Source organism: Gossypium hirsutum, chromosome D09 (genome assembly GCF_007990345.1).
Source record: "Gossypium hirsutum isolate 1008001.06 chromosome D09, Gossypium_hirsutum_v2.1, whole genome shotgun sequence".
In the NCBI taxonomy this organism is placed as follows: Eukaryota; Viridiplantae; Streptophyta; class Magnoliopsida; order Malvales; family Malvaceae; genus Gossypium; species Gossypium hirsutum.
The window spans coordinates 46963536-46991512 of record NC_053445.1 but is presented as its reverse complement, the minus strand read 5'-3'; the positions used below and the strand labels follow the sequence as shown (position 1 = coordinate 46991512).

Genomic DNA, 27977 nt, shown 5'->3' with positions numbered 1-27977 from the left:
TATGTATTAAGAAGCCTAATTCTTTCATTCTCTATCTTACAAAAAATACAATATATATATATACAAAAACTAAGAAGTTAGCTTAGCCCAAGATACTTATAATATATGCACTAACATATAAGGATTATAAACATCCTATTATGTATATTTACATATGCATTCATAACTTTACACTATAAATGCAGCGGAGCATTGCATATAGCAATTGGATGAAAAAGGAGTAGCTGTTGCCTTCCCTTCCCTTGCTTTGCTGCTCTGGTCTGCTCAGTCCGACATATACTTGTAATATATACACATATATGCATGAATTCAAAAATGTAATTATAAACATCCCTTCTTGTCCGTCAAATAGTAGTCACCCACCGTCAAGAAGACATGTTCTCTCTGAGTCACCTCCACTGCACCCTGATTTTCAATGCATTCAACTTACCTGCAATTCCACAAAACCAAACAATAAAATAATATCTTGTTATACCCTAGATAGCCAACCTAACAAATCACTTAGAGAAAACTTGACATGTGTTTTCCAATGAAACCAACGATATCAGGGACTCACAGCTAGTTCAAGGACCCTGCAATTGGTTCACGAACCACAGCTTGGTGACCTTCAGACTTCCACATTGCTAAATTTGTCCCCCACGATAAAAGCATCATGCAAACAGCTCACGCAGGTTGCTCTCTTCTTCTCACCCTCCCTTCGCAGAATCTCTGAATTCTCTCCACAAAACCATAATTTCCTCCCAACCTTCAGACTCCTTCCCTTCATTCTACCTTCATCTTCTTCCTCTATTCACCTCACTGGTTAACATATTTCAATCCACGTAAATTTCTCCAATTATGAAGCCACTCCTTCATAACCAAAAACAAACCTGCCCATTTCCATGTTCCAACTCCAACTTCAAACAATAGTAGTCTCTTGACAGAAGATAAACCTGTAGGCTTTGAGCAAGTTTCCTATTTCCTGCAACCCCATTCAATAATATAAGGCGGTAAGGGCAAAAGAGAGTGATGAACCGAAAACAAAAACAATTCAGCTCAGTAACAGCAATTATAATCTTCACTAGCGCTGCCTAATCTGCATATAATGCAACAATAGCATTCTCCTTGAAAACTAGGGCTGGTCTAGCCAAGCTTATTTTAAATGACATGTTAGAGATGCCTCTGAAATTCTCTTCACAAAGCACAACCTGCAATTTTTGTCCAAGTAGAAAGAATAAGTAAGCCATACTTTCTACCAGCACAACAACTAACAAAAGGCTGCTACCATGCAAATGAAAAAAAATATATACACAGCAAGCTGCGTTACCTACTACAGATTTGTCTTCAGTTGACGCAACATATAACAAGCAATGCAAGAAAGTTAGCATCCTATCAGTGAAAGCATGATTGTCGGTGACGAGCGCACATCCAATGACAATAAAATATAATGTTTATTGATAAGATAGGGATTTCATTTGTAATTAGTCAGCAGCTAAGGCAGGATTATTATATTTACTCCAAGAATATACATAAAGCAAATTATTGAATTAGATAATACTAAGGAACAGGTTCATTGCACATCATCTCCAAAAATTAAAGATTATGAGCACATTAGTTTTTAGTTATATTTTGTAAATTAACAAAATTCTAAGATACTAATCTACAATTAAGGTACGCCAAACTCAAAGCTGATCAAACTTATATGCTGTGGCATCAAATTAGAAGACAGCAATGCAGATCCAACTGCATCCCTAGTATAGTTTTCCTGCCATAAGATTCGAGCTTAAGCTATTATATACAGCAAATTTTCATAAATATATGATGCAAGTACAGGGAAACTCATCCACTACTTTCTCTTAAGCACAGGTACAGGGATCCACACACAGCACCATATGAACCAAAACAAACAAAGTTCTAGGAAGGATTTAGCTGTTTTTGTTATTTAATGATTACATCAAATATGGGGCAAAATGTCCACAACATTTCACAAAGTGACCATTTTCCACACTGTTCACACACCTCTCTTAATTTTCCAGCTATGTCATCAAGAAAGTCTTCATTCGGCTGAACAACTACCATCTCCCTAAATTGAATATAACAAATAGGCAGGAAAGTAAAGAAAGAGCAGAATTAAGATAATAAAATGTCCGGATAACTCCAACCAGAAAACTTTTGGAACAAATAGCATTGATCAATAAGCCACTGATGAGGTATATATACTGAAAAATATTAGAATAATTACTACAAAGATGAAGAATACCTTTCCTTCTCCTTGAGGAAAACTACAATAGTGAATGCTTTCCTCTGCTCCATCACAAACTTTCCGCAAGTTTTGATAAAGAACCTCAGTGAAAAACGGTGTAAAGGGGGCCATAACCTTAGAAGAACTTAGAAGCACCTAAAACCGTAGTGCACATTTCTAAGCATGTAAATAAGATGTGACTTTTGCTGAACATACGATAGCAGGTTAGAAGCAATGATTGCCACTACAAAAATGAAAAAATAGTACATACATTATAAAGAGTAGAGAGAGCCATACGGCAGTCTTCTTCTCCAATACTGCCTTTTACTCTCTTACGGTTGAATCTCACATATATACATTCGTGAGGTTATCAAGAAACTTCAATAGATATGGAACCACCTAACAAAATAAACCACATATCCTTTTTAATTCTATTACCATTCCATGTAACAGATGTACAACAAAAATCCTAGTATTCTATCAAAAAAAGGCATCTCGAGCATTTTAATGTAATGGTATTCCCCAAGAACCAGCAGTATAAGTCAAAGTAGCCAAGCCGATGTCCAATCTGAATGCTCAAATTACAATTGTGAAATTTATATCAGAACCTAGAAATATGTTACCAATTTCAAAACTGACTTTAGTACTATATTTAAGGTATCACATTGATATTTAGTTAAGAAAATTCCATAAGGTTATGTTAGTTTATGGAAAAAACCATATAAAGCCGGTATGCATCCATTTCCTGGCGAACAAAGTGAACAAGACTTTGAGTTGCAGAGTTTATCCACTGGTCAAGCATATTAGATGACTTCTAAAGAACATTCAGAAAATTAGGAACAAATGGGGCAGAACCTTCACACTCAAGTCTTTTTGCATTCTGAACAAGGAACCTATATGCATTATACCATGGGAGAAAGACATCTTTGACCTGGGCAGAGACCAAGATAAAGGATTAAGAAAATGCAGGTCTGAAACATGCCCAAAAGAAAAACCAAAATAAAATAGAGTAATGGTGTTATGACACAAAATTCTCTCCAAAAGCAAAAGATGAAATGTAGTAATGCACAAAAATACTCACAACACCAAAAACTCCATCCGTTTTGAAACATAAGGTCTCAGTCCGAACAACTGGGGAGTTTATAAGGTACAATCATAAAGCATCATATAGAATTAAGAAAATAATTTGGCACTGATGAGTGAAACAAAATTCATGCCACTAGAAAGAAATATATAAAGACTTAATATTGAAAAACTAGGCTGAATAAACAAAAGACTTACAGCCCCGTAGTCATTAATGACTTCATCGGTGAAGGATAATTTTTCAATCTTTTACTCATCTTCTTTCCATCTTCAGCAAGGACAAGGCCACTACAAATGAGATTTCTGAATGCAGGTGCCCCGAGTAATGCAATTGATAACACCATAAGAGTGTAAAACCTGCAAAGGACAATGGAAGAAATAAAATTCCAAAAGCAAACTTCATTCACAGAACAGAACTTCTTTGAGGGTTAAACAGGGGGATACTGACACATAGGTAGTTTATAAAATCCTTACCTAAAATTGATTAGTCGTAACCATAAATATGGAACAAATAATAATACTAATAATAAAGTCTCCTCCTAAATGATATCAAGAAATGAAAATTAAAAATTCGACGTTAATGCTGGAAAGTTCTACAACAATATACAGGAAGAGAATAATTGAAAAGAAAAGGTCTGTCATAGGAAGAGCACAAAGTAATGTAAAAAGGTTATCGATTCAAAAGGTAATTGAAATGTTAACTTACAGGATAAGATGGAAATCCAGTGTCTATAATTGCTTGAACACCCCCCCCCCATTCCCCACAAAAAAGAAAACGTTAAAGGGTATTAAGAAAATGGAAAAAGCTTCAGCATCAATCATGATTCATGCATGTCAGAGAAATTTAAAACCAACAGTTAAACAAACATCAAGAAAAATTCATCAACTCAGAGGCTTGTTCGGTTGTTCAGTTTGTTTGCAAGCTGTCAAAGTGCATAAGATCAGCTATGACGAAGATGTAGCCTAAAATCTGGTAATTAGGATGGCTCTAAAAGTAGAGAAACAAACCATCCACGTGTTTGATCCAGCCCCTCAGCCACAAAAAGCCCAGGAATTTTTTTCTCAAAAAGTTCAACATTCTCAAATGGATAATGGATATAAGCATAAGGCATAGATCCACTCGCAAACCAACAATCAAATACCTGCCAAAATAATTCAACAGAATTAATCTGTATGAAAAGCTGAGGATGCAGCTTAAAAACAAAAAGAGTATTAGTAACATATGTATGAAGATGTTTAGCAGTCGCTAGGTCTAAAAAACTAGAACTTATCCAAGAATTATGGTGTAATGGGCTCAAAATTAAACTTGATCGAATTTGAAGATAGGGTTGGAACAGTAGATCAACAACATACAATCGGATGAACAACTAATAATAACATCTCTTTGCATAAAAACAATCAAACTCTGTAGCCTTTCATCATCTATACGTCGTAGCACACCAAACTCTGGACCACGGGTAGAAGGTACAGTGATATGATCAATATTCTGACGATGGAGATCAAAGACCTGATAATAAAGAATAACTAAATGGAAATGTAATAAAGAATTTAATACAAAAAGAAGTTTATTGGGCCTAGCTTCCAAAGCTAAAATAATAAGATGATGCCTCTGGTACTTAGAATTTCAGACAATTCTTGAAATTAACTACATAATAAGGTACCAGATGATTGGTACATATATACTTGAAAGCACAGAGATCAATCAATAAAATAGTTCTTTTTTCTCCTCCTATAGAAGGAATTAGTTAAATTCTTATTAGCTTTCACAGCTCAAGAACAGCACTAAAATAAATCCACTATCATGACGACCCCCAGCTAAGGAGAAAAGGAGGACCAATCGTGGAGTGGAAAGGAAACAAATAAACAGATAGAATCCAAGACACTTATCATCCTAAACAGAGTAGTACACTGGCCATAGGAAAAAAGGTCAAACCTTAGCACCAGAAAGCTTTTCAAGTTTTTCAACAGAATCCATGACTATTACTTCCACACCTTCTTTACTAATCCACATGGGAATTGGAGTGCCCCAAAATCTAGTTCAAGCCAATTGTGAAAACGTTTATCCTGTAAAATGACAAAAAGCATTGAGAAGGTGAGAGTCTGAAAGAAACCAAATACAAGATAAAATCATTTCCATCCACTTTGAGGTCTGGTCTAGCTTTCCATTGAGCAAAATAGAGGTCCATGTAAACAGAATTTCTATAGCAGATGAATAAAGCTTGCGTCTAGAAGTAAAAAAGAAGATTATCAATATTCAATAGGGAATGAAAAAAATTCATCTGACGTTCACATATTCAGGTATCCAGTAGGTCTGCTTGTTGTTTTCTAATAATTGCTCCTTCAGTTGTTCCACCCTCGCAAACCTAAAACATATGATACAGCGATTAACATAAGTGGAATACAGTGGAAAAATAAAAGCAGCAAAATGATGATTTCCAGAATCCTTGTACATACAGATATCAAAAGTTCCACATGGATAGAAACACAAAGTAGAAACAAGCAAAGCAGAAATATATAGCAATGCAAGAGTAGTAGAAAGAGCATAAAATAAAGAACATCATACAAACTTATTAGTTAATGATATTACCCGACTATATAGGGGATATGAAGTTTGTAGAGCAAAGCAATTCAAAGGCCTACTCTACAAATGGAGTAAATGTTGTACACCTATACCCTTCTATATCTACAGAACATTTTCCTAATCAGGAACTAACTTTTGTACGATTTCTTTGCTTGTTAAGAACCTTCTCACATCTCAATTTAGACTGTCTTCCCTCCTTGTGCGCTTTTAACCAACTTTCAAAGTATGCTATAGCCCCTATCAATCAATAAATAACAATTCAACACTAACAGAGCTTCTTCCCTGTTCTGTAGCAACATCAAACCTTGTCACAGAAAGGAAACGAAAACTGCAGTATCATAAATAATCAAAGCCTGCAAGCTAACCGTCCATCCCATAAAGAAGTGAAATCCTTACAACAACTCTATGTGGCTTGTTTATGCACAAATTTAGATAGAACTTAACAACCATTCATGAAATAAACTTCCACTTAGAGAAATTAATGATTCATTCAACTTAAAATAACTTTTAATATTGTTGCATTAAATAATAAAATGCACATCACAGAAACAAATCAACTTTCAAAGCTTAATCTGTTAATGGTTTTTTCCATGAAACACCATTAGTCAACAAATGCTCCTCAAGAGATTGCAAGCATTTCTTGCTTGTCAGTAACAGTTCTAGAAGATCAACCAAAAGTACATGTATACAACTATATTCACACAATAAAATAGGCAGAAAATGAATATCCAAATTTGAACGATATATTTAGCATTCCGTCTGCAGTGTGCTAGACATATTGCAATCAAAAGAATAGATAATTAAATGAACCAACAACTGAAATTAATACATGAGTTGATTTGGCAAAAACACTATAAATGAGGCCCAGAAAAACAGTCACTAAAGGAGGGTAAAATAAAATTGTTCAGCCAGTTTAAAACTTATATTTTATTTACCAAAGCTATAAATTGAGATCCTTATTTTTTTCTGAATAAGAGTGATAGAATCAGGCATACCAACTAGGAAAAGCTCCATAAATAAGAGGAGTATCAGGTCTCCAACTTCCAAACTTAACAAGCCTGCCTTTTGCCTGAGAAATTAAGAGGCTAGGTAAAATTCAGAAGAAAGAAAATAAACATAGATACATAGTGAGAAGCAAATCTTAGGACAAGTCAATTAGATTCTTCTCTTTTTTTCCTTTTTAGCTCATGGTAACAAAAACTATTACCACTGACTCTAGATTCGCACCCAATGCCATGGATTCAACAGTAGGTTCCCACTAAGGCGTTATAAACAAAACACACGAGCTCCATAATTATCTGAAGTTAGTCACAGATGCTCAACCATTTTCCTTTTCCATCTATAATTTAAGGCTCGCAATCAATAGTTCGCCAAACAAAACATAAAAGTTCACATCAATCTGACCTTAAAGTGCTTCAATAATATCCTTATCAGCATCCTTAACATAGCGCCCATTAAAGCCAGTAATTTTCCCACTTAAGCAACCATCATCATCAACTGCTACAATCAGATTCTCTCCCTACATGCCAAAAATAGATAAGTTAAAGGTAAAAGAAACGTGAAGCTAAACTGAGGGATAAAACACAATAAAAGATTGGAGACTAGTTCAGTTCACATAAAATGCAAAGCAATTTATCAAATTAAAGATAAACAAATACACATTGGAAAAGCAATATTCCTGCCTCAAGGACCTGAACAATTTCATTTGCGATGGAGAATGACAGAATGGGTGAGAAGAAGCTCTCTCCCACCATTTTCTCTAGAACTTAACCTTTCCTAGGCATTACTGATTAAGACATGAGCTAATCCTACATGTCAACATCAACATGTTGTCAAAGAAGAGAACCAATATGTGTGGCAACCAAAGGGACAACCATAGCATAAAATTTCTGAGAAAAAAGTGATAATCATGTCAAAACCATCTACCAGGATAATTACTAAGGGATGAGCACCAAATGAAAACTATGGAATAGGTGATCATAAATATCAAGGCTAAAAGAACATAATTCAGAGAAAGCATTTCCGGCAAACCTTATTGATTATTTGATTCTCAATGCACTCTCGGTAATCATCTTCACCAAATGCAGGAGCACAGTGGACAATTCCAGTACCATTGTCATCTGTCGCATAATTGTCAGCAATCACCCTAAATGCAGCTTCTGAACTCCAAGAAGTAGTTGAACAGTGGTTGATACCTGCAACATTTACTTCATCTTAGTATCCCATTACAAAGAAATGTCCTTGGTGTAGTTGTTCAAGCCACAAAAGCAGCATTGTCTGGATCCCCGGCAATGGGGAAAGAGACCATTATTTCTGGATCAGGCACAAGCTGCACATTGAAGTTATGGTTACTTGTTAGACATGATTGGGATAAAACCGTCAAAGAAAAAAATAGTATTGGAGGAACTCGAGTAAATGAACATAACACACCTCGTAGTTCTGACCGGCTTCAAAGTTAGACAGAGGGGTCTTGCACCAGGTGCTGTATGGCATGACCTGCAACACAACAGTTTCTCAAGGAAGAATATTAGAAGAAAGCAATAACCCCATTCGCATTCGTTGTGGCAATAAAAAATGGAACGTAACTGTAAACAGACCTTGAAGCCTTTATAGACAAGTCCTTTTTTGTAAAGCTGAGCAAAAACCCACCAGACAGTCTCCATGAACGTCAAGTCCATAGTCTTATAATCATTCCAGCGCCTGGTCCTAGTGATGATGGTCTCCCACTCCTCACATACCTGGTGACAATACTCCTACACTCCTCGTTGTACTTAATAAATATATAAAAGGAAGCTCTAAGTCTAAAGGGATTTTGTCATCACACAGGTCGCTTTTCTTTTCTTTGCCCTATAAAATAATTGTAAAACTTTAGTATTCATCTCTCTACTTTGTTAAAATTAAGATTTAGTTATTTTAATAAATATATATTACAATTTAATAAACATTTAATAAATAATTATAATTATACTTAAAAATTCAAACCCCGCGAAAGCGGGCAAAACATTATAGTAGTAATTAAAAGGAAATTACCTCTATATAAAAGTCATAAAAATTCAGTGATTGTTTTTTATATTCGGTGCTAATTTGTTCGGGACAACCACTCTGTCACAAAGGGTGTCTAAAATTATTGAAATTACACTTTTTTTTTTTTTGTTTTGATAATTTGGGATGGGGATGGAATTGCTTGGGATTTAATCCAAATTCTTATGTCTCCTAACATAATACTATCGTTATTAGATTTTTTTTGGAATAATAAAATAACATAATACTTAATTTATGATCTATCGTAATTTGATAGGTCAAATTAGATTTCCATCACACAAAAATGACTGCAGAGGTAATTTTTGTCTAACATGTCCCAACTAAAATTAGACGATCAGGGGCAATTTAATCACTATTTTTTTAGTCCATAATCTGTTAAAAAAAGGCCAAAAGTTATCTGAACAAAGGAGACTCTAGACACTCAACACTTTTTCATGTTTTTTAATTTTTTCTCATCTTTTAGGATTTTAGTCTTCTTCTCCATAGCTCTAGGGTTTAGTTTATGTTTTCTTTCTTATAGTTATAGTTAGTTAAGTTAGTAACTTAGTTAACATTGTAGTTAGGGTTTATTTGTTTGTTCAATACCTTAAACTATTTATATTTTCAATTTACTCCTTAGTTTCAATATAACTCAGTTTCATTTTAGTTTTATCATTAAAAATATGATTTTTAAGTATTCTTTTGCATTTCTTTTGCTGTCATTTTCATTACTTTCAAGCTTTTTCAAGAAAAGCCCAAGCTTTTCTTATTTTTATTGTGTTTACCTCATATGCATATATTTTGTGTGATTATTGTGTTTTGTTTGCTTAAGTGCGATTATAGGTAACTAAATCTGAAGTGGGAGGTTGATGGAAATATTAGCTAGTTAACTTTTGGTTTAGGGATGCAATTGCAAAAATTGGACTAAATTGAATAGACTTCAAAACTTAGGATTGATGCCCCTAAGGGAAAACTAAGATAAGTGAGACCAAGAAGAGATCTTATCGGGCACCAATTTGATAGTCACAAGTTAGTTGAGTGAGGTCGAGAGATAAACCGGGCTAAGGGCTAGTTTGGTTGGGCGGTGTGTTTACCTCCGGTGAGGTTAAAAACAGCGGTGGCGGTGAGATTAGTTACTGTAGCGGTGAGATTGGGTACTGTAGCGGTGAGATTAGAAACAATGGTGGAGTGTATGTTTGGATTCAAACGCAGTTGTAGCGGTGAGGTAAGAATGAAAAATGACTATTAAGGACATCATATTAGAATTGATATATAATAGAAGTTATTCATATTAGAATTGATATATAATAGAAGTTATTTAAATTATTTTACTTTTTTAAAATTATTAAAATATGCAAATTTATTTAATAAAATATTAAAATGTATCTTCCAATATTTTAATGAATTATATAATTAATTTAAATTCTTTATTAGATAAAATGATAATTATTTTTAATTTTTTATAGTTATAATTAAATATTTTTTATAACAATGATAAATATTATTTTCACAAATAATAACATTATACTTGGATCAAATTTTGAAGTATCTAAACGGATGATTTTTAATAAAAAAATATAGTAACATAAGACATAACAAGTTTCATTATTACTAGAAATTAGGTTATGATACAAAATGTGTTTACAAATATTGATTCATTAAACTAGTTGCAATGGTTTCCCTTAACATTATGATTTCAAGGTCGCTTTCTCTGTTAGAAGAACTCGATTCACCTCTGTCAAACTGGCTTGAAGAGACTGGCATGTCCGGTATATTCTCAAATTCTCGAAAATCCTCATCATTTGACCAAGCATGTCTTCGAATGTAATTATGCAAAACCATTGTTGCAATAACTATTAAAACTTGCTTGTCGAATGAATAACTTGGAATATCTCTTAATATTGGCCATTTTTATTTTTAAAATACACTAGAGTCTTTGATTCAACTGGTTCAAGTTCTCTGTACATTTGGGGTTGTTCTATATCTTCACAAGAAATGTTTCCCTAATTTGTTTCACAAATCCCATAGTTTTTTATTATCATGATTTAAGTTCAAAATTAGTATGCGAATCAAGAAAAATATTGGATCTTCATGCTTCAAGTAATTCGAATAAACCGAATACAGTACATATATTTTTTTATTTTTAAAATACACTACATATATTTTTTATTTTTAAAATACAGTACATATATTTTTTATTTTTAAAATACACTAAATATATTTTTTATTTTTAAAATACACTACATATATTTTTTTATTTTTAAAATACACTACATATATTTTTTTATTTTTAAAATACACTACATATATTTCTTTATTTTTAAAATACATTACATATATTTTTTTTATTTTTAAAATACACAAATACAATGCAATTTCCCCATTCCCATCTTCCCTTTTCCATCGATTCCCCTCTTCCACCGTGCCCTCCTCCCATTTCCCATTCCCATTTCCCCTCTTCCATCGATTCCCCTCCTCCCATTTCCCATTCCCATTTCCCATTCCCATTTACGGTTGCTTCTTCAAATTGAGGCAGTAGGATTGTTTCTGGTTTTGCTTTGGATCAGGTGTCTTAGCAAGCACCATGTTGTGGAGTGGGAATCGGGTAAAGAAGGTTGCACAATGCATGTGTTTCCTGATCAACTTTGGCCTCATACCAAGGTTCGTTTTTTTTTTCTTGTTTTGTTTCTGAAGCTGGCAGCAAACTCAAAATGCTCATCAGCTATGTTGACGATTTCCCTACTGGGTTTTTCAATTTCTTTCCTTTGTTTATAAACATCAATGGTTATGTATTTACTGCTGTTGATTGGATTAAAATATAGGGTGTTTTCTCAATTATGTCTAACATAACATGTATAAAATATCAATGTTCGTTCATATACTGCTTCTATAAATGTGTGTGTTTATATACATACGCCTGAGTATTTTGCATCAGCCAAGCCAAGTAAGGGTATTATTGTCTTCCCAATGTCTACTGCCCCAGCTAGAGCTTTTACGACCAGTCAGCTTAAGGCTGTCCAGTGCGGTAGAAGCTCCTCACTGTGCTGGAAGCAAAATGTTCCAAAGGCTGTCCAGTCCAATCCCAGTGCAGTCCGATTGAAAATAAAGGGGAAATTTATCAACGCACTGTAGTGCGTTAGAATCCAAAGGGACCCTAATTCATCTAACTTGGTAAAATTGAGTCATTTTAGGAGTTTTAGCAATTTAGTTCATTAATTCTAAGGTTAACTAACAACATGGAAATCAATCAACCACTGCTTGTTATTAATCGATTAAGTTCGTAGTTTTGCTTGTTTTATGATTTAGTCTTTTTAGCGATTAATTAGTAAATTAGCATAATTAACCTCATTTATGTCCTGTCGTACTATAATGCTTAGTGAGTAGTTGCCTAGACTCCCTGAATTATATGTCCATAGTTTAGAAATCGCTTAATCGTCGACTCCTGTGGGTTCGACCTTTAGAATACTCTAGTGTTTCATTGAATATTATAAACATTACAACTGACATGTCACACTTGCATATACCACTTTATTATTTGATTGTGTTAGTGTTGATTTCTCAACTCCACTGTTCGCGTGCAGACAGTTGAGGTGATCAATTCAATAATACCAATTAAATTTGATAATTTTAAACACAGAGAAAAATAATTAAAATACGATTTGACATAAAAAAAATTGAAATAAATACAATTTGAACCAACTGAAAAAATAAAATATTAGTTTCTATTATTTAAATAAGAAAAACGCAGTTATTTAAAAAAACAGAAATACCTTATTTATTTGATTTAAAAAAGAAACATGCGAGTCAGGTCATTTAAAAAGAATTTTAAACCTGAATCTGAGAATTCAAATTTGGCAGCAGCATGCATTCTAGAAGGAAGGAAGTTTAAATTTGATTTGAAAATGGAAATAAATAAATAAATAGCGCCAAGTTTGAAAAAGAAATAAATAAATAAAGCTAAGTTTGACTTGAAAATGAAAGCACCAAAATAAATAGAAGGGAAGTGGCTCAAGTCTGAAATTGATCTTTAAGGTGTTTTCAGAATTTGGCTTCCTTCGCCTCATCAGACGCATAAACATGGCTGAAGACGCTGCTCTCAAATCCATATATCACTTCACTGTCCAGGTAATTTCTTTTCCTTTTAGTTATTTGGATTGGAATTAGGATGCCTATCTCATTTACTATAACTTTCTTGGTATTGGGAGCCGAAGAATCGCATCTAAAACCATGAGTTGATCTTTTCTTCTTCTTCTTCTTCTTTTCATTTAAAACTTGAATAATTATAACAATTATTAGTAAAAAGATGATCCATTTATCCAACCTATGGCGGAGCATAGTAGAGACCCGAGGCGTTATGGCCCCTCTAAATTTTATATTTAGGCCTTTTATCATTTATAAAATTTTAAATTAATAATAGTAAAATTGTACTTTAACCTCTTAAAAATAATAAAAATTTATTTAACCCTCTAAAAATTATAAAGATATAAGCTATTAAAATGATAAAATTACATTTTTACTATCATAAAAATATACAATTTAATTCCAAATCTTCTCAAAAAAAAAATTTCTGGCTCCACCACTACTATTATTCATCCAAACTATACATTAATTCATTCAAGTTATTTGTTATTGCATCCAAACTATGTTACTAATTTTATTAATTATACTTTTATTTATAAAGGAGTTGTATTGATAGATATAAACTAAAGGCAAAGTTAAAGATTCTGTTTAGGGCGGAATTAAGAGCGAAATTAAATATTATTGTAGGATTAGATACAACATTTAAAACTATTCATAACTCCTTTTCAACTTAGGTAAAAATTTGAAAAATAAATAAATTTTCAAGCTAGATTTATTGTCTAATTTGATGGCCCAATCAGAATATTTTCTTTATAAAATTAGATAAACTTGGATTTTTTAATTTAAAATATTTTATTAATTTTCATTCGAAAATATATTTAGATGTTAGACGGGCTAAACTGGCTAAGCAAGAAAATTTTACTATCTAAATATGTTCTAGCTCATTAAATGCGCAATCCTATTTAAATATTATATAATATTTACATTATCAATTATATACATAAATGGTATAATTTTTTTTATATTCTTCATGTATATTTTATAATTCATGTCTAGGATTCATAATTATATCTCTAATAATGTTAGATATTATAAATTATATTTATGGTTACCTATCTAAAAAATCATAATTATTAAAATTTTAATCTAAAATAATTAAAATATGAATGAAATTATCTAATATTATAAAATAAAATATAAGATCATATTAATTTTTGGAGAGACCAAATATATTTTTTAAATTAAAAATGTTACTAAGACTAAATTATTTCAAATCTAAGATCATGTTAAAATTTAAAATAGAATTATGGTTATTCTATTTTGTACTAAATATGGTAATAGTTTTTTTTTCTTATTGTGAGCATTGAAAGTAAAATATTACTTTGGTTAATTAAAAATGCAACTGTAAAGAAAATTAAAGTAAAAATAACAAATCATATATGTTATAAAAGAAGGTACAGTAGCAAAAATGGAAACTTCGAGTTATGGGTTAGTTTTTTAAGGGTAAACTACAAAAATAGTCACTTTTGTTTGCCTCAGATTACATTTTAGTCACTTATGTTTGAATTGTTACGTTTTAGCCACTTATGTTATTATTTTGTTACAAAGTGATCACTATCCCGTTAAGTTCTGGTATCTCCCTAACGGTAATCCTACGTGGCAGTCTAACTAGATTTCTAGTGCCAACTTAGATTTCCTAATGGGATGAGAATAGATTTTTATTTAAATAAATTTAATTAATTAAAAATTTTAAACCCTAAATCTTAGTTAAAAAACTGTTCATCTCCCCCATTTTTTTAGTTTTCTTTTTTTAGTTTTCAACACTAATTTAATCCCAGTAAATGGCTCAGGAATTCCTAGCTTCTCAAGGGAAACCGCTTCCTATATGTCATCCAAGATCACCACAAATCTACTCTTCCGAGACAATGTTTCAAACAGCATACGTGCCCTTGTTGTTTCACATTCGTCACCACAAAAAGTTACTTTAATTTGACTTGCAATGGCCTTCTGTAGCTTAGCAATACTCATCTCCTTGGATGCAGTGATCCAAATCACAATATCGAACTTCTCCCTTTCTTGTAAGAGTTGATTGTTTATAAGTTTCATGATGCTTGTTTTCCCCACACCACCCATCCTTCAAACTCCAATCTTTCCAACCTCATCATCCATCAAGCACTTCCAAATCTCTTCCATACAGACCTTTGTACCTTCACCTGATAATCTTGTTCTTGACAAAACCTATCCAATCCATTGAGGATTGTCAACCACCAAATCTTCCTAAAATTTGCCTTGCTGAATAAGTTCCTCAACTTCTCTTGTCCTCTTTAACACATCGTCTGCATGAAATCCACGTGTAAGAGTACTGCTTTCACCGATTCGTTCATTAAGGTTTTGAACTTTGCCATTGATTTTTTCAACGTTTTCTAACCATATCTGGACCTCCCTCTTGAGTTTCTTTCTTGGCTGCAGCTCTGCTTTCATTCTAGAATCTATATCTTCCTTCACACCATTCAATTCCATTACTTTCCTTTTCAGGTCATTCATATGCTGATTAAGGCTTCTGGTATTGTCCCAGTGTTTATCAATCTTATTCAGAGCAAATTCCATGGCTGTAAGTTAAGAGTACTGCATAACATGTAATATGTTAGAAACTAAATAATAATGCATGGTCAGCTGTATGTATCTAACCATGGCTAAAAAATAACTTTCTTAGTAAACTGAAAAAGAAAACTAAAAAAAAAAAGGAGATGAACGGTTTTTTAATTAAGATTTAGGGTTTAAAATTTTTAATTAATTAAATTTATTTAATTAAAAATATATTCTCATCCCATTAGGAAATCTAATTTGGCACTTAAAATCTAGTTAGACTGTCACGTAGGATTACTGTTGGGAGATAATGGAACTTAACGGAAAAGTGATCACTTCGTAACAAAATAATAACATAAGTGACTAAGACGTAACATTTTAAACATAAGTGACTAAAATGTAACCTGAGGCAAACAAAAGTGACTATTTTTGTAGTTTACCCTTTTTTTAATTTTAAAATATTTTTAAACTATATTTAAAGTAAGTTCATTTTTAAATTAAATTTTAAATATGATTTTTTTGACATTAATAATAATAATGTTTTCAATAATAAATAACTTTAAACAATTAATTTTTATTTTTTATAAATATATATTTATTTAAATATTAAAAATAAGTTTTTTTAACATACATTATTAAAAAAACTTATTAAATATATATATTTATAATATTACAAGGTACACATCTATAATTATATCCTATTTAAGTATGGTAAAGTTAGCATAACTCTAATTAAGTATGATAAATTTAACAGAATTACATCCTACGTATGGTAAATTTACCTTTCAAGAAATAAGGTGAAAATTTTAACCCCTACAGATCATCGTGCTCATGAATAATTTATGCTATTTATTTATTTTTGTGATCCTATTTTCTTTCATATAATAAACTTTTTTCTTTCTTTTTATAGTTAAATCATAGGCAAAAAAGACAAATTTTATAACTCTCCCAACTCTTCTTATTTGCGTTAACTTGGTTGTATTTCCAAACAGAAAAGATATACATAAGTTTTATTAATTATAATTTTTCTAAATATTTTTAGCACTTTTTTTTTGAGAAAATTTTTAGCACATATTTAAATGTATACATAAAATTTATTAATTATATATTTTTTTTCTAATATTTAGGTTTTGACTCATGTGATGCAAGAGGTTTTTTTTTTGCTAAAATAATATTCAATTAATTAATTGTTTTGATTTTTTATTTAAAATGTTGTTATTTAACTAAATGATAGAGAAAAACTATAAATATTTAATTTAATAATTAAATTAAAGGTATAATGATAAATTTAGCTCTCAACATTTATATTTTTTCATTTTGGCCTTTACTTTTTTTTTAGCTAAATTTAATCATTAACCTTCAAAAAGAGTCAAATCATTTATCTTTGACGAAAATATTGACTAAAATAATAAATTTTTAGTGATGCCAGTGTGGCAACCTGTGTGACAGTTCACATATACTTCATGTTAATATGGTTTTATGTGTCTTATATGTCACCTCAACAAATAATTTTAAAATTATAAAATATTCAAAAAAATAAAAATAGCATGAAGTACACATGGTTTACCATGTGAGTTGCTATGTTTAAAATTTTTAATGTTTCAATTAGTATTCCCGTTAAAAAAATCAATTTGACTCTTTTTCAAATGTTGATGGTTAAATTCGACATTTTTCAAAATGTTGAGTGTCAAATTTAGCTAAAAAAAAAGAGCCAAATTGACAAAAGATATAAATATTAAGGGATTAATTTCGTTATTGTACCTAAATAAAAAATACTAGAAAAAAATCAATCTTTAATAAACTTTAATTTTTAGTAATCCCTCATATTAACTAAAATATATGAAATCAATTTTAACTAAAATATATGGAATTAATTTTTTTTTATATATCAAACGGAGATTTAAATTTTATTAAAATAATATATTTCAATTATTTTAATATTCAATTACTTTAAAACAAAAGTGAAAAAAGAATTACAAACTACATTAATGTTCACTAAAAGGGAGACATCTATTTATAATAAATCAAATACAAAGCCTTTATATTATTTTTAAAATGCTACAAATTTTATAACAAATTGTTAATAAATAAATAAAATATATTTTAATTCATCATAATACAAACTACCAATATTTTAAAAATTAAATATTATAACTAATAGGATTTGAACCTTAGAGATAACATTTTTTAAAGGGTTAACCACAAACCTCGGATATGGACCGCTAAATGAGAATGAATAGTACCAAAGAAATTAATATCATATTATTTTGTTTTGACTTTTTCAATTACAATATTATCATATTATAATATTTTGTAATAAATATTTAAAAATAAATACAATGTATTAGCTAAGCTTATGCATTGCACGGGATGAAAAAGTAGTAATGTATAATTAAAAGTATTATCAAATTTACCTTAAAAAATGTATTACCAAAACTTCCTTAAAAAAATGTTATCAAATCTAATTTTAGTAATATATCAAATAATTTTATAATATAAAATTAGGTATTATTATTATGTTCACTATTAGTGGAGATTTTTTACTCCCCTGACCGCCATTGACAGTGAATAATATAATTATTTTAAATTTAGTATTTACAAAATTCTATTAAAAAAAAGTTAAGGTTTAAATTTTGAATTTATCCAACAACACATAAATTTTATTTCTTTAGTTAGAAAAAATTGGGCTCCCATTTGAGTAAGGATTTTAGTCCCATTTTAGCAACACCATCTTTTACCATGTCCCTTTTATTGACATTTTGTTAATGGATCTATTAAATTGATACTCGACCTAACATAAGTGATAATGGCTATACCATGTACAATCAAGTGCCTTATACATCCATGTCCTAAACTAATACGTCTAGACCTTTTACTGCAAACCTTGCTATAAGCTTGAGACATGATAGACATAACATCACATAAAAAGGAAAGGGTTGACATATGCTCTGATCATAATTTAATATTTATATATACATAAATTTTGAGTCGAAAATTAACTTAAAATTTTGGAGTCAATTTTTATTTATGAACTTTGAAAAGAAGTTACAGTCTATAGATTTTTTGATTATAAAGAAAATTATATTGATTCTTCTCTTTGATGGAGCTTTTATCCAAGAGTCGTTTAAAGTTGATTTTAGAAGGATGCGATTTGCTTCAAGGTCATCGAGATTTGATCTTGAAACCGAATTTGGACATCCTTTCTTCAATTTCAAAAATGACTTTTCGCTTCCCCTCCTTGGTTGAACTAAATTGGAGTGCGATTTTTCTTCAAAACTAATGTGGCGTTCTTCAGAAATTTCTTCAAATTCTTTAGATTCTTTAGAGAACTTCTAGACTTATAAACTTGTGATTGTGCTGAATGGCTTGGAGATAATCCATTTTATAGTGTCAATCAATCAAATAAAAGAGAGTTCTTGTAGAATTTAATTCATTTATTTGATTGTTCTACAAGAATTTAAACTCTTTTATTTATTATTTATCTCTTATTAATTTAATTAATTAGAGAAAAAATAATCCCTCAAGAATATAATTTCTTTATAAAAGAGTTCTAAAATGATTTATAAACTCTAATTGATCCAAAAAATTTTCCTCTACAAATGTTCCCTCAAAACTTGGTCACGTATGCAACTTTTGTTGAGGGTAGAAAGTGTGCAAGTATTGAAACTTTATTTGCTTCTAACTTCGAAGATTTTGTTCCAAAGTACGTCATCAATATTTTTTTTCATTTGTATTGAACTTGGTAATGAAATCAAACTGCCTACGTACTATAATTTTTTAAAGATCAAGTCATAATGTAGTTCAATTTTTATTGGATGTGTAGTTTAAGCTCGCATTTAAGAGCATTGTTTTTATATATATATATATAAATAATTTATACTTTTACTTAAGAGCAACATCATTTATTTTGGATGAACAATTTAAGCTCATGCTTAAGAGCATCATCATTTATTTTGTGTGAACAGTTTAAGTTTGTGTTTAAGAGCAATGTGGCAGTTTAAGCTCGTGCCTAGGAGCATTGCTTTTTATTGACTTCTTTAACATGTGATTGAAGTCCAACCGTGAGCATTCAAATATTTTGGAAATAGACGATTTCCCCAAGTCCCTTGGAAACCCACCGTCTTGATTTTGCTTGGAGCCAATGTAATAGTACCGAAGTAGCTGAATTTTACGGTTCTAGCCATCATATTAGATTGAGAAATCATAGTGGCTAATGTCAAGTTTGATGATGTCACTTCTTTTTCAAACTCGATTTTCCTTCTTCATGGAGTTGCATAATCTTCCCTTTCAACATGAAACACTTCTCGAGTGGATAACTAATCAACCAGTGGTACTCGCAGTAGTTGAGAATAGCTATAATTTCTTACAAACCATACATTACTTTGTTCAAGCAATGCATCATTTTATCCAAAAGCAGCGACAAGGAGGCCCCGACTCCCCCTAAAAATAGATATTTATGTTAGTCCCTTTGAAAGATATAAAATATATGTTAAAATTGCATTTTGACCTAAAGAAATGATGAAATTTTGACTACGTCCTAAAATGTTAAGTTATAAACTAATGGTAAAATTGTATTTTGACTCCCATAAAAATTTATAACTCAATTCTAGCCCGCAAAAAATTTCTAACTTCACCCCTTACAAACTCATATAGTTTTTGGACATCGACTAAATTTATACATTTGTAAGCTATTTAACAACATTTGTATTACAGTTGAATTATTTGTCCAGAATTTGCTAACAATGTCGTTCTCAAAATTGCATTCATATCATTGCATTGTTCCACTTACCTTTCTGTTCTTGATGTGGTATATTTTTGCTCTCGATTTTCTTATTCTTTAAATAATACATAAATATTTTTATTTTATTTAATTTTAGCTTTGATTCATATACCAGCATTTTACTACCTAGTTGCAGAATTAGCTGAGAAATGGTCGCTATGACCTGACAACTCTTGAGAGTTGAGATAATGCCATTTGCTGCTTTTGTGTCTATCATTACTCTTAGTATTAACTTTCCATTAAACATATCAATATCAGAACCAAAAATAAAAAACATCAATGTCTGTTTAAAGAAAAAAAGAATAAGCTCAAGCTTCAACTGAACAAACTTCATCGTTTATGGTCTGCAGGACATTCGTGGAAATGATGTAAGTTTAAGTGACTACAGCGGGAAAGTTGTTCTGATAGTGAATGTTGCTTCAAAATGGTAACCAGCTTCATCAGTTATATATAGCCTGAATTTTTCAGCATAACACTTCATCAATGAGTCTCACCTTTTAGCCATTCACCTTAAGTATCTTCCTTTTTTCTATTTTTGGCAGTGGTTTAACGCAATCAAACTAAAAGGAACTCAATGTTTTGTATGAAAAATACAAAAACCAAGGTCTCTGTTACACTTTTCTTTAAATTGTAGACCTCGAATGTACTGTTCTGTGTAATGGTTTGAAGCTTATAAACGTTGGAGTGCAGGGTTTGAGATATTAGCATTTCCTTGCAACCAGTTCGCGGGGCAAGAACCAGGCACCAATGAACAGATTCAGGAAGTCGCATGCACAATGTTCAAAGCTGAATTCCCAATTTTTGATAAGGTTATAAATATGTTTGATTGAGTGCCTTATGCCAGCAATCACACCTCCTTAGCATGAAAATGAAACCAGTTGATTGGTATACAAACTTATGTTTTGTAATACTGTCATATGATCTGACCATTGTAGGTGGAAGTAAATGGAAAGAATGCTGCACCACTTTACAAGTTTCTAAAATCAGAAAAAGGTGGATACTTTGGGGATGCAATCAAGTGGAACTTCACAAAGTTTTTGGTGAACAAAGAAGGCAAAGTTGTGGAGAGATATGCTCCAACTACATCTCCCCTCAAAATTGAGGTTACACTCATGTTTTATTTTTTTTCTGATATCACACTTGGTAGCTCTAAAAATGTATAAAATTCCATCAAATTATTGTTCCTTGTTAACATTTCTCTCTTTGCAGAAGGACATACAGAACCTACTAGGATCTTCTTGATGTTGCAGCAGTAGTAGCATATATTGGTGTGGCCTTAGATCTAAAGCTTGATTAGTGTTTGGTGGGTGGCCTTAGATTGGTGCTGTAATGATTGCAAGGTCAACCATGAATAATATCTGTGTGGAGCTTTTACACATGCAAATGTTTACATTTTTAGGATAATATTTGACCAATTGATGGGTACTGCTAAACAAATAAAGTTGAATGAGACCACTCCTCCCTGTATGTTGGCATTTTACGCCTAATAAATAAATAAATGCAGCCACACAAATATTGATTAGGGTCAAGTTTTGTTTACATTTGGGGACAAAACTTTTGATCTGATTAGGACTGAGAGCAAGGGAGCTTACGGATCATTCCTAAACTATATCATCTTCATTTATATTTATCCATACCCGCCATGTCCACAGATATGACATGGTTAAATTTCATTATAAAGAAACTCACAGTATATATATATATATTTCCATGCGGATGCACAAAAACGAAGGACATATATATGTTTTTGACTATGAAATACATGCATATACCAGACCGAGCATGCAGTAACTTGCTTAACTGGAAAATGGCAATGGCATACGATGCTTATGCTTATGGTAGCTAATTAACTCACCTGAAACTGGGTGGATCTGAGCTTGTTGTAGTGTGTGATGATATATAAATATAGGCAAGCTAAACTTGTGGAAAACGGCAGGAGTGAAGTAACACAAGGTGCAGTGGTCATGATGGGGAAGAGGGGCACATGAAGAACTAACTCACTGCAGCCTAAGTGAAGCCATAGGTAGAAAGTAATTAAACGCTTAACAGGCATTGGCAGTGCCACAAGGCATGAGTTAGTAATGCACGTGCCCTGCTTCTCCATCTTGCTCGACACACACCTTCTCTCCTCATGATCCATGGCTAGAAAGAGAGTGAGAGACCCTAAACTAGATTAATGGGACTGCAAATTTCTGTAACCCTTGCTCGCACTTTTATAATCCCCCAAAAAGAAAGGGGGAAATGGATGTGTTGATCAAGGTGTGGTTGTATGAATTGAAAAAAGGTAGCTTAGTTGTGGGCGGGACCCTTGGATCCCATGAGGTTTGCACTTTGCAGCTCCATAATAATTACAAATAGAAATAGAAAGGAGAGGCAAAATGGTCACAGCCAGATTTTCAGATAGCAATTAAGATATTCTAATTTTTGTTCATAGTTGCCACCTCATCACCTCAACATCAACTGTATTTGTGTTAATTTACCATGCATATATGTTGCATTCTCATTTCTTGGCATCAAAGCTTCTTTTAAATGGCAATTTATGACAGCTAAGTTTGTTTCCTTTTCCTTTTCCTTTTCCTTTTGCTTCTTAATTTGCCTTCACCTCCATCCTTCATATACATATATTATATAGTATAAGTTTTTTTCACTTAAGATTCATACACACACACATTCATGCATGTATATCTATATAACAATTTTGGGTGGTCTTTAAAAATGTAAACTGATATCACCTGTCATTGCTAATGTAATTGGAAGAAGGTATAAATAATATATATACCTCCTTAACTAAATGATAAAAACAGTGGGGGGTGAAGCATGAAGTAGATAAATAATTAAATGCATGTGCAATTAACTCAACAAATGTAATTAATTATTGCAGGCTAGGTTAGGTTAAGTTAGGTTAGGGTTATAATTAAAAGTTTTGAAGCAATGTTGGTGATCATGGGATTGTGGGGCACGGCTTATACATATCACACTTGACAAATCACAAATGGAGGCTGGTTCCTAATTCCCCTGTTTATTTGTTTGTATGGTAGAATACAAAATAAGCTTGGGTTATATAACGGATAATTAGTTGAGTTAAGGATTGTTGTTTGGTTTTGAAAATTCATAATTGCAGCAGTGTTGAGCTGAGCTGAGCACACCCACTTTAATTCAATTTCTCTTGTGGAGGTGGAGTCAGATCAGTCCCAACTTTTCAAATCCCTCTCTAAGCTTTATATATATGTTTTAACTTAAACTTTGATTTAAAAGAAAAGAGGAAGAGATAAATTAACTTTAATTTACGGCTGGAAGCAAACGAGCTGGATTTCACCGGTGACGTTTGGTATGTATCAATTGATGTCATGTTTTGCCAATCATTTAACTTATACCTATTCAGGTAACCATTTCTTTCATAAAAAAAACATAATAATTTATTTCCCCGTCTAATTTTATCAATTTTTTTTAAATTGTCTCTTTTTTAGTCATTAAAGTTAAATATTTGTCAAATTATTCCAAAATGGATTATATATACATGGGCACTACTTCGATAATTAATTAATTTTTTTAAAATTCAAAAAAATTTAAATTTTAAATAAATTATTAACATAATTACAATAAAAAAACTCATATATGATAAAATTTGAATCTAAAACACAATAAATTAAACTTTTAACTTTATCATTTCAACTAACATTTTATTTTATTTTATTCAAAAACTAAAACTTTATTATTTTTATATAAACTTTTAATAAATATATCTATTACATAATAAATTTAAAAGATAGAAAAACATAAAGAGTAAACCAATTTAAATCATTAACATGAGAAGTAATCATGAAATGATTTGAAAAGTAATATATATATATAAACAATTTATATCATAGCAATGTTGACGATGTTGTCACCAAGGAAAGCTTGGATTGCAAGCATTTCAAATTTGGGATCGAGTGAAATCTATCGTGTCCAGAAAGTAGTAAGCGCATATTGAGTGGCACCAGACTGAGGGTAAATTAAACTCAATACTAATGGTTCAATTTTGGTTTCTAATGGTTCTGCTTCGATTGGAGGGGTTTTTCAGGATCATTGTGCTAAATAGATTAGTGGATTCACTATACGAACCGGAAAGGAATCAATGTTCAAGAATGAGGTTAAAGCTATTAGTGGAGTGTGATAATGCTTTGGTAGTTAAAACTACTCTAGCAAGTGGTGCTGCAAATAGTAGGATGTCAGAATTGCGTCTGATTCACCAACTCTTGCGTCATGATCGGAGAATCCGTTTTCAATATATTCTGAGGGACCACAACAAAGTTGTTGACCATATGACTAAACTTCCAAGTTTATATTGCAATGAAGTGCAGATTTTTACAGTGATACTAATTTTGATAGGAAACTTGCTCAAATTAAATATTAACCACTTTGACTAATATCAGTTGGCAGTATATTATTATATTTGTGATCGCATTAGTACTGCTTTATTTAAAAAAACAAATTTATTAAAATCTACGTAAAATATTATTAGTTTCTCAAAGTTTCTATAAATATATATATATTAAATATGACGAAAAAGATAACACCAAAATAAATGACACATGAATTGAAAGTTATTGATTTTTTGTTGATGTTATTTTTATGAGTTTAAAATAAATATTATAAATATGTATGTTTGTGCTAATAATTTGTTTTATTTTGATTTTGATGCATTTTTAATGCATCTCATGTTTATGTATATTTCTTGTCATTTTGTGATTTGCGTAGTTTATCGTATGTGTTTTTACATGTTTTTAAAACATAATTTATGTGTTTTTACATGTTAGTAATTGGTTATAGGTAAATTTCTACATATTTATCTATGGACTAAGTACTAATTCAATTACTAGCATCTTCGAAGTCGATTTCATCATGTAAAATTCTTCAATTTAATTTAGTTAAAGTGTGAGCATTTATATATATATATATTATTTCCCTTGCTTTTCCTCTGTTAGCCTCTCTTTATTTAACAAAGAAAATCGATTAAATTAATTATATATCGAAAAAAAATTAATTGATCCAATAGATCGATGTGTTGAAAATTTAAAAAAATAAATCGTTTTTGGAGAGAGTTGACAGGAAAGTGTTTTCAGTTGGACGCGTTTTCTTTCTTTGGAATTTTTAAAAAAATGCTTCCAGTTCGACATGCTTTCCAGACATACCAGCAAAAGTTCATTCAACTGGACAAGCTTTCACACTCTCTCTTTAAAAACGACCTATTACTCTAAATATTTTTAAAAAAAATAACCCATTTAACCAATTAACATTTTTTTTTACATATATGACAGTATTTAACCAAACCAATTGGAACTAAACAATTCCATGAGTTAGTTGTGGAGTGGACAATCAAAGAGAAATTTAGGGGAATGGTAAAGACTCCACCCTAAATTTTGTAAAATTACTTTTTAAGGTTTTTAAGTTTTAAATTTTTTTATTTTGATATTATAATTAATTTTAAAAAATAAAAAAATTTGTGTTTGGCCTTTCAAATTTTTTTAATTTGATTTCTTATATAGAATTTATATTTTTTAATGATAAAATTAGTAATATTTTTAGTTTAATTTGGTAAAAATAAAGTTTAATAATTATAATATTTAATTATAAATGACATCTGAATATTAATTTAGTAAAAGAATAAAATTAAATAATTATAATATTTAATACAAATTGTGCATTTAACTTTTTTTTTCTGAAAATTATCCCAAATCTAAAAATACCTATAAATCATGCCTACTTTAAACGTGTATAATTAATAAAAACATCTTGATCCCTCTTATCAATAATTTTGATTTCGCCTCGACAATGATTATTATTGAAGAGGATAACAACGTTACGATGGCCACAAACTTCATGTAAGAGATGCGATATTGCGGGGAAATAAGCCCTATTCACCTCCACCTCCACCTCCACCGCAACAACGCTCTTGATAGAGATATGAGTAGGAACAGCTAGTATAATAAATTAACTAACTAAGCACTATACAAGGAAAGGAATTACTCTCAATTTGAAATATGTATGTGCGTACTTGACATCACTTTATAAAACAACTATATATTATTATTAATACCAAGAAGTACTGAAAAGGGAGTAGTGTACCAATTAATTAAATTATGTACACAACAGAATATAGTGGAGTTAGTGAGGTGCTATTCCGTGAATCAAGATGAAAAAGGCCAATTACTTTAAATTCTTTTTTTTTTAAATATGGGGCAGAGAAGCATGAAAGTAGGTGTAAAAGATTAAAGGTAATGGACATATGACTTGCAAGCACAAAATCTTGCAGTGGAGTGTTGTGGGGGCAAACCATTATGGTCATTAGCTAGCGTAATTAATCATCAACGAGGGATTAAATTTTAAGGGGAAAAAAATGCTCAATTAGACCCACACCAATTTAACACCACATAATAATGACAAATAGTCAGCCTTCATCTACGAGAGCATGAGCATATATAAAGATTCCATTGGATCCTAATCTCATCACCTACTTTTACAGCTATATAATGGATGGAACAACTCGAAAGTGTTGAGTTGTTTATTACGAGGCCATTCCACTTTACTATATGTTGAGATAGATTCGTATAAATAACGAGATAGTTAAAGTAGAGAAGAATAAATGTAAATATTTTACATGGAATGTTCTTTTAAAGAGAATAAAAATAACTTCAGATTTTCTAAATAAGTAAATAAAGAGAATAAAACATGGAGAAAATAAATCTATAAACAAAACCCTAATTCGAGAACAAAATTTTCTTCATAATTATCACAAAATTCTCATTAAAACTCATATAAGACTATATTTTGTTGCCCTCAAGAAAAGCCCTTAGTGATTGGTATCACTGAATAGGAATACAATGACCCCTTTAAATATATTTAGATTAGAGTTCTAATGATACTAAAATATCACTGTATTAATCAGAGTTTGACGGGAAGGGGTCCTGCTTGGAGTCTAAAACGTGGCTGCATAACTTGGAGAAATCATCGTGGCGTCCCATGCATGCTCGTCACGACGTCGTCGCCATGTTCGTTTGGGGTTTATATCGCGTCGTCCCGATGAGCCCTACCTGCTCGTCACGACGCGGGGCCTATTTTGGCCCTTCTTCGACTGTTCATTGGTTGTTGTCTTAACTGTCTGCAAACTTTCCAATAAATGCGAGGTACACCCCACAAATCTCCACACTAACTTGCATTTATCACACCTCCTTTTCTATACCCGTCACGGATCTAATTCAAATTTTGCAGAATGTGAACCCGTATAAAAAAGAATATCTTAAATATAATTACACAAAGAAACACAAATTGAAATTGTGTTGATTATATACATTATCATAACAAATCCTATATTATATATAAAAAGAAATGGTAATTGTGCGTAATGTGAATGGCGTGAAGTAAGTAGGAACAGTTGGAACTTGGAATCCATCTGCAGACCCTTGTCTCTTCTCACTCAAGTCATTTTCTCCTTAATTTAAAAATACACTACAAATATTATAATATAATAAATTATTATGGAGAATCGATTTTGGTTTATCTGCTGTCGTGTCTTTTATGTAATATATGTGCATGCGTGCTTATAGTTTAATTTTTATTTATTATGTTTTAATACTGGTATATAT

The 27977-nt window shown here is 31.1% G+C and overlaps 2 pseudogenes; one reads left to right on the top strand and one right to left on the bottom strand.

Moving 5' to 3' along the window:
• Positions 1-607: 607 nt before the first annotated feature.
• On the bottom strand, positions 608-11414 carry LOC107892487 (isoleucine--tRNA ligase, cytoplasmic-like; annotated as a pseudogene).
• A 1471-nt stretch (positions 11415-12885) lies between these two features.
• On the top strand, positions 12886-21881 carry LOC107890924 (probable glutathione peroxidase 2; annotated as a pseudogene).
• The last annotated feature ends 6096 nt before the right edge of the window (positions 21882-27977 follow it).